This window comes from Melanotaenia boesemani, chromosome 8 (genome assembly GCF_017639745.1).
Source record: "Melanotaenia boesemani isolate fMelBoe1 chromosome 8, fMelBoe1.pri, whole genome shotgun sequence".
In the NCBI taxonomy this organism is placed as follows: Eukaryota; Metazoa; Chordata; class Actinopteri; order Atheriniformes; family Melanotaeniidae; genus Melanotaenia; species Melanotaenia boesemani.
In genome coordinates this window covers 4882016-4890589 of record NC_055689.1, presented here as the reverse complement: position 1 = coordinate 4890589, position 8574 = coordinate 4882016, and positions in this window count along the sequence as shown.

Sequence of the window (8574 nt, the reverse complement as noted above, 5' to 3'; positions counted from 1 at the left end):
CCCTTAATGAAATAATGGACAACTGGTGGGGCTTCTTGTGTTGTTGATTTGGTTATTTTTTAGAAACTCTTGATGATTGTCAGCTTTGTTGTGTCTTTGTCTCTTTCTTCTTTCTGCTTTTTGCTTATTTTCGCTGTCCTCCTCCTTTTCCTGTCCCCTCCGATCTGGTCCAGCAAGGTTACATAGATTCCATAAGTCAAAGTAGATAAATAACAGTTGATAAATAAATAAATAAACCAGATTGTCCAGCTGAGCCTTATACCTATAAATCTCCCCTTGGCAAAGCAAATTTGTTCAGCACAACACAGCAACCAGACCATCATTCTGCTGCCACCATGCTGGACAGGGCGAGGTAAAAAGAATTGTTCTGGTGGCATGTAGCTGGCTCAGATATGCTTCCTCTCTCTGTAGAGCTTGTGTGGTCACAGAGATTTCATCTGATCGTTTTTGGCGGGGGGGGGTTCCCAATAAGGCGCGGTAGTAGATGGCCACCTGTTACAGCAGCTTAACTGTATTCTGTAAACAATATTTTCTGTGGATATTTATATGTTGATAAGTGTGTTTTTTGTATATGGGATATTTGCACTATGCAGTTAATGTAATTTAATTTATTGTATTTCTTCTCTTATCTTAATGCTGTTGAAACTTTGCAATTTCCCAGTCTGGGATCAATAAAGTGCGTCTGATTCTGATTTAAACTCGTTTATATCTGATTTTCATACCACTTAAAACCCACAAAATTTATTGGGAGCATAGTTCACTTGAATTAAATAAATAATCTAAGTTTCAACACACTTAAAACTCTAAGATAAGAGCTGAATGCAGGAACATTTAGTTAAATTAGTTTCATTAGGCTGCATCGGAGCAAATTTAATTGTCTTTGCTGGACTAGATCAAATGTGTGTGTCTTTCTTATTACCACAACCAAATTAAGGCTGAATGGATTTCTTTCTTTTTATTTTTTCTTAAAAAAACTTTATGGTCCATCATTGACAAAGAATCTTTTTAGGTGTGGTTCACATGCTGGAGACAAACAACAATGTTAATGCACAATGTCTCCTCCAGGCAGCTTCTTCCTTGTTTCTTTGAGAAACTGTAAACACTGAGCAGTGCCTGAGCGAACACACTGTTGGATCTGATACCAGCACCATGTTAGGATTCATTTAGGGACAACATAGATTAATCACAGATTTGACATTAATTACTGCAGATAACTTCACTTGTCCAGACATTTCCCGAAAAGTTAAACTAAAATTAGTTAAACTTGGTTCAGGGGGTGAGGCCACTGGTGACGCCTGGGTTGGTTTGCATTGGTCCTGGGCCGGGCAGCCGGGCTATTCCGGGGCGAGGGTCCTGGGCTCTGGTGCCTGGGGGTGGTCCTCCTCCCTCCGGGGTGGTGGGGTCCGTATGTGCCGGGGGTCTGGGCCTGCTCGGATGTGCTGCCGTGGTGTGGGTTGGTGCATGCCCTGGTGTCTGGTTGTCGCCCTGGGACCCAGGGTATGGCCCGGGGGCAGGAGGGGTGTAGGGATTTGAAGGAGGGCTGAGTGGGATTCGGGGGATTATAGGGGGAGGTGCTGGGGTGTGAGACAGGGATGCTGGTATGTTGTGTGTGTGTCTATATTTTGGATGATGTTTGTGTGGGTGTGGGGGTATGTTTGTGTGCATGTGTGTGTCTGGGGAGTGAGAGTGGGAGGGTTGTATTCTGTGTGAGTGTTTATATTGTGTGAGTGGGTGGGGCTGAGGAGGCATGTATGTGTTAGGATGAGCGGGAGTGTGCAAGGAAATAGGTGTGTGCATGTGTTTCTGTGTGTGGTTGGGGCGGGGTTAAGTGCACTTGTGGGGGGGCCTGGGCGGGCCTGGGGGTGGTGGGCCGTGGGTCTGCCGCTGTCCCCATCCACTCATTCCCCGTTAGGGATGTGGGAGGGTGGGTACTTTCTAGGGTGGGTGACGGCTCACTGGCTGTGGTCCCTGGGGGGCCTCCTGGGGAGCGGGGGTGCCTAATGCCACTAGAGGTTCAACATCCAGAGGGAAGTTTGCTTCCCTCTGGACGTACATCCCCGGACCCCTCTTACTTCCCGCTCTCTCTGTCTCACACACACACACACACACACACACGTAGGGAGTTGGGAGACGTGGAGCCATGCAGGGTGTAGCGGAGGGGGCCATTCAGTGGTCTCCTTGAATGCACCCCGTTGCAACTCGCCTCTCAGTTTTAATTGCACCGAGACACCGAAACACAAGAAACACAACAAACAACACCTGGGAGGCATGGCATGCAGTGCATGTCGGGCAGAGCCACTCAGGAGGCCCCCCCAGTGTGTGGCCGGGGGCAGGCAGGGGGAGGTGGTTGCCCCGGGGCCGGGTCCCGTGGTGGCTGCGCTGGTGGGCTGCTGGCTCTGTGGGTATTGGGTCAAGGGGGGGTGCTTGGGGCTCGCTGTCCTCTGGTTCGCCTGGGGTGTCCCTCACGGGGCATGGTGGGTGGGTTATGTGTGACGTGACTGTGTGATAGTGAGTGCTTGTGGGTACGGCACAGGGGAGAGTGTGGGGTTATATGGGGTGCAGATTGGAGTAGGTGGGGAGTGGGGGGAGGGGGTCGATGGCGCCCTGGCTCCCAAGGTGTGCTTCTGGAACATCGGGGTGTGTGCTGGCCTACGCCGGGTGGCTGTCTGGGGGGGCCTGGTCCTCGTAGGCATGTTGTGGGCCCTCTGCTTTTGGGGGGTGGGGCGGCCGCCTCTGGGCTCCTGGGGCCCTGGGCCCTTCGCTTAGGCTGCCCTGGGTGACCGGTCCCTGGCGGGGCAGGTGGCTGCTGATCTTGGCCCACTGGGACCTGTGCCCCAAGACCGTGGGGGGCTCTTGCTGGGGCTCTCCTCTGCCGCCCTTCGAGTGGGGCTGGAGTCGTCTTCGTGGTGGGGTAGCTTGGGTTGGTGCTCCGGGGCTGCTGCTGAGGGCCCGGGTCTCTGACCTCCGTAGAGGCGTGGTCGCACTTGTACGATCTCACTCACCACTCTTCATCACTGATCACTCCTCATTCCTCATGCTCTGCATCCTGACACAGTCACTGAGTTGTCCAGTGGGGTTTTATACTGAGCGAAAATTCTTTTTTTTTATTTTTCCTGTGAGTTAGTATCTGGTCGCTGTTATGTCTTTTTTTTGGGGGGGGGGGGGGGGGGGGGGTGTTTCTGTAACTGTTTTTGTTTTTGTAAAAGTTGTAGGAAATTTTCTGGTGTGTTCATGTACAGGTGTAACAGTTTGTTGTCTGGTGATGGTGTGGATTGAAGGGTCGTTTCCTTCTGTCTCTGTGATCTTTTTGTCTCCTTTCTTCTTTCCCTTTTGCTCTTTTCCATCTTTTTCTGTCCCCTCCGGTCAGGTCCAGCAAGATTACATAGATTCCGTGATTCAAAGTAAATAAATAAATAAATGAATCAGATTATCAAGAGGAGCCTTACCCATAGGCCTCCCCTTGGCAGAGCAAATTTGTTCAGCCCGATACAGCAACCAGATAAACAAAAAAAAAAAAAAAAAACTTGGTTCCAATATTTGAGTTCTTCCATTGATCAAACATGACATAAGTAGCATCAATGGATTCCTTTTCTTTTCAGGATTGTGAAGATGTCACTGTCATCACTTTATTTGGAAAACTGACCCCCAAAACTGTTAACAAATGATCTACCATCATTATTAAATGAATCCAGTAGACATCAACTGGCCAACCATAAGCAAGTACAAATTTAATGTCATGTAACACTAAAATTCAACAAATCCAGTTGAAGAGTCTCCACAAAGAACGTCACTTACAAAATGCACAAAATGGGTTTTACTGACACCAGAACTTGTGGACTCTGTCCTCTCACATAGACGATTATTTCCATACCAACGAGCTGAGAGCAGACAACAACAGACCAGTGCATTGCACTCTGAGATCGCTTTTCTCCAAGAAATCTGATTGGTTATGATATTGGAGGGAACTTTGACATTTTCAAAGCAGTCCGCGACAGACAAAGTATGAAGGATGAAGTCACAAGATTTTGCTCAAATCGAAATCTTGCTGTTGACTCTGCTGTACAAAGAAAGAGAACCCTGGGTTCATCCTTTTTTTACAAACAAGGAAACAGCATGGTGAATATCATCATCTGATGGCAGACCAGATAAATCCAGGACCTATGTTTGGACAAATTCACCACGGCTGGCTTTTATTTACATCTCTATAATCTTTGCGTGAAGCATCATTAAGTATGAGAAAGCCAGACAGCTAAAATGATCTGCTCCTCCGTGTTGAAAGTGTTTGCAGACACAGCTCATTGGTCAGTCCATGAAGCCAATCGCTGATTGGTTGTAGTGACAGTGATAAAAACTGAAAATTTCTGTATTTTCTTGTGTCATGTCGCAAGCCCCCATGTGCACGTCTACGTGAAAGAGCGCAACATTTCACATGCACAAATGTCGCCTGTCGCTTGGCTGGAGGAGGGCAGAGATTTTCGCCTCATCGTGTAGGTTCCATAGAAAATGATGGAGAAGGAGTGACGTTGCCTCCCGCGTGTTTTGCCCATTAGTCTTGAATCTTGGTAGGATGTACCTGCACCCTGATGGAAGCAGGAGGAACTCATGAGCCAAGGGGTGACTTTAATCCACAACAGGTCTTGCTTTGGACTCTGGTGTGGTACAGGGCTGAGAGATCATTCAGGGAGATCCCTGCAATTTTCCCAAACAGTCTTCTAATCCCCTGCAATCTGTTCCTGTTTTTTAGGAAAAGGGAGCCGTACCAACAGATAAAAGAGAAAATTAAAAAGGATTCAATAAAACAAGAGTAAAAAGTCAGATTTAATACCTTATAAAATATCTGACCTTGAAAAGGTCTGTCTGATAATTATCACTGAATTACTTCATTCATTGTACTAACTAGAAAATAAGGGAGTCCCATGAATCCAAAAGGTATTCAGCCTGCTTGTTATGAGAAACGGAGCACAATAAGTTCACAGCAAGACAGGAGGAACAATACAAAACATGATCCAAGTGTTTGTTGGTGTAGTCTAGCAAATGGCTTATTGCATAGCAATCATATGTATTGAAATTGATGCTTAGCAACAACTTTACCAAGTAGCTTTTATTCTATTGTAAGTTATGCTATAAGCAGGTTAATGTAATCTAGCATCTGTTCTGCTTTTGTGGGCTCTGTCCTTGTAGCAGAGAGAGAAATATAGAAGATGTAAGTGAACAACTGGGAGGAGAAGGTTGTGCTAAAGGTTGTGAGGAGGTTGAGGAAAAATAGATGTGAGAGCTATTGATCAAGTAGGGGCCCACCGAGATGGTTTGTACCTAGGGTCCAGAATTTGGTGCTACGCCCCTGATCAGGACCAGGGACACATACTAAAACAACAGTTTCTGGGTAAACTCTGTGGTGAATGAAACAATCTTAATGGCACAGCAGGAAAAAAAAATGAAATATGTTTCTTTATTGCACCTCAAATTACAAGTAAACAGACTGAAATACAACAACAATGCTGGAGACAGTTTGGACAAATTAATGCCACCAGTGTTACATTTTGTTTCTGTGTTAAACCTCAGCCTTTTAAAATCATCTGGAAAGGTTAAAAGTGAGTTTAAACAAGAAAAAAAAGACTTATCTCAATACCAATGACATTTTGTGATACCCAGGTTAAAACAACAATATCAACAGTGCTGGCAAAAATGCTGTTAGAGGCCTACAAGCAGTTACCTCCCAAGATTATTTCTAAACTGTATGCATGCCCACAGAACTGTAATGGTAACAGTTCTTTATAGCTTAAATGAGAAGAACCGAATTATCAGTGTGATTGGCATTTATTGTGCAAAACCAACATACAAGCTCCAGACAATAGAAACAGTCTCTTTCAGGAAAGGACTTGCAGATTTCAGCAAGACGATGCTGAACCACTTCCTGCATCCATCACAACAGCATGGCTTCACAGGAGAAGAGTCCGGCTGCTGAACTGGTCTGCCTGCAGTCCAGACCTTTCACCAACACACAACATCTGGAGCATCATGGAAGCAGAAATCCAGCAACCAAGGTCCAGGACTGTAGAGCAGCTAGAATCCTGCATCAGACCAGAATGGAACAACATTCCTCTCCTAAAACTCCAGCAACTGGTCTCCTCACCTCCAAGACGTTTACAAACAGATTTTAAAGAGGAGCTGCTATGCGATGCTAAACATCACCCTGGAACTACATTCTACAGACTTGTTGCTGCCATCAGATTCACAATCAGCTTACATTTTCCATAAAATGGTAAAATTTCTTAGGTTAACATCTGATATGTTGTTTATGTCCTGCAAAGATAATCACTGCATTCTGGTTCTATTTATATTTCACACAGAGGCCAAACTATTTTAGAAGTTGGGGTTGTGCATGTTCTCATAAATAATTCATTAACAACTTTTTGTGCTCATTAAGTTTCTGTCAGTCACTCGTTTGTATCATTGCACACAGACAGTCAAACAGTGAAGATGATGGAACCGCAGGTTTAATTACAAACACATAAAAACACGCTTGTTGCACATTAATGTAACTTGTGAAAGGACAGTGCCGAGAGGCCCGTGTTTGGTATTTGTGACCTCCTGAAAGCTATAGCTTATAGAAGAGTAATGTTTTTCAGTGAGCAGTTACTTGTGTTAGTGAAGTGTGGCCAATGTGTGTGTGAGTCATCAATGAGAGCAACAGGTCAGAAAGATAAAGTTTGCACATGTTGACTGAGATTTGCTTCCCCTGACTTTATATTAGCGCTTCTGTGATCAGAGAGTTCTCTATTTTTTATTTGTTTGTAGCTATTTAAACCCCGTTAGATCTGGTTTAACCTATAAACCTAATTATAGATGTTGGACACATGTTTTACCTGCATTAAATACATAATTTTAGTTTTAACAAACATAAAAACACGAACAAAGAGCTACAGGGTTCATATTGACAGTAAATATTAGGCTTAGTCAAAGTCTTATGACTAATGACTTGATATTATTTGGTTTCGATCACTATTTAGTCATATGAATCATGTAAAAGAGTAATGAGCTATTTTTAAAAGTTCACATGAATTACTGAAGTCATTATTTAAACTCGAGTGAATGACACATCTAATAAGTTGTTACGGCTGAAGTAAGAGTCATCGATGTTTTCCGTAACTGAGACTGGAAGAAAAATAATAAAGTTCCTTTGAGCTGTTAAAAAAATGGCTAGTTAAATATGGGTGTCAGTGCTGTAAGAATTAACTTGACAACTGTTGCAGCAAATTTGCGTCAAACCCTTCTAAACTTTATCTTATTTCTTTTTACTTAATAAATTTATTTTATTGATCATTTAGGGGCCATGAATGTGGAGAGAGACATTATGAACAGGTTCTAAAACACAAATCAGAGCAGAACCCTTCACTAACAAAGAAGCTGACAGCTGGCAGAGAGGATTTATACTTCAGCTATGCAGGGGCGGGTCTAGAAAAGTTTTGACGGGGGCCAGATAGCGGCACTGACCAGGTTGGCACAAATGCTATTGCTACAATGCAGGTCTAGATTTTATATAATATCTTTTATATAATATTAAACTGATTATTACAACTAAAGTGATCATCTGATGTAAAAATGTGATGAAAAACCCAAGTGAGCTTCAGCTCTTTCTGTTGAAACAACACAGTAAAAACGAGTTCAGGCATATGGTGATTAATCATGATAAATTCATTTGTAAGCTGTGATTAATCTGATTACAATTTTTAATAATTTAACAGCCCTAATTAAAATCTTATTTAAATCAAATAGCTAAAGTTTAATTGTAGTTTCATTGTTTAATGTTGCAAAAGCAAAACATTACATGCACTGGGATGCAACATACAAAAAATAATTTACCATTGATTCGTAGAAATTTGCTTTAACTTACTGCCTCTGTTCTGAGAGGGAGATGGCAGACCTTCTAGCGGTCCATGTGTTCAGGCTGAACGGCCTTCCCCAGGATGTGGTTTCCAACTGTGGGCCCCAGTTCACCTCCAGGTTTTGGGCCGAATTCTGTTAAGCCTGCTTTCTCCTGCCCGCTGGTTCCCGCCTCCAGACCCCCTCCGCCAACCCGGTTTCTTCCCTCCAGTACCTTGTGTATTGGGAGGGCTATGGTCCTGAGGAGCGCTCCTGGGTTCCTGCTCGTTTTGTGGTGGACCCGGTCCTTCTGTCCCGTTTCCATCGTTGCCATCCTGGTCAGCCTGGTGGGCTGTCGTGAGCAGGGTACTGTCATGGCTCTCGGGCTGAGGTTGACATTTCCCAGCCGTCCCTGAAGGCATTCTTCCTCTTCCTCTGATTAATTGCTGATGCGCTGTCTTACTTAAACAGGCAAATCTGGCAAACAGTACAGTAGATCTGGCAAACTTCTCATTGCCAGATCGTCTGTGTTTTCTCCAGCACGTTTCTAGCCAGCTCTCCAGCCTGCAGACCTGTTTCTTCCAGAAGCTTTTGGCCCCATCTGCCCCAATCTGGTAAAACTATCTAATTCTTGTGTGGATTTTTGGCACCCTGACCTCTGGACGGTATTTTTGGATTGGATGTGGATTATGGAACTTGTTACTCCCCTTT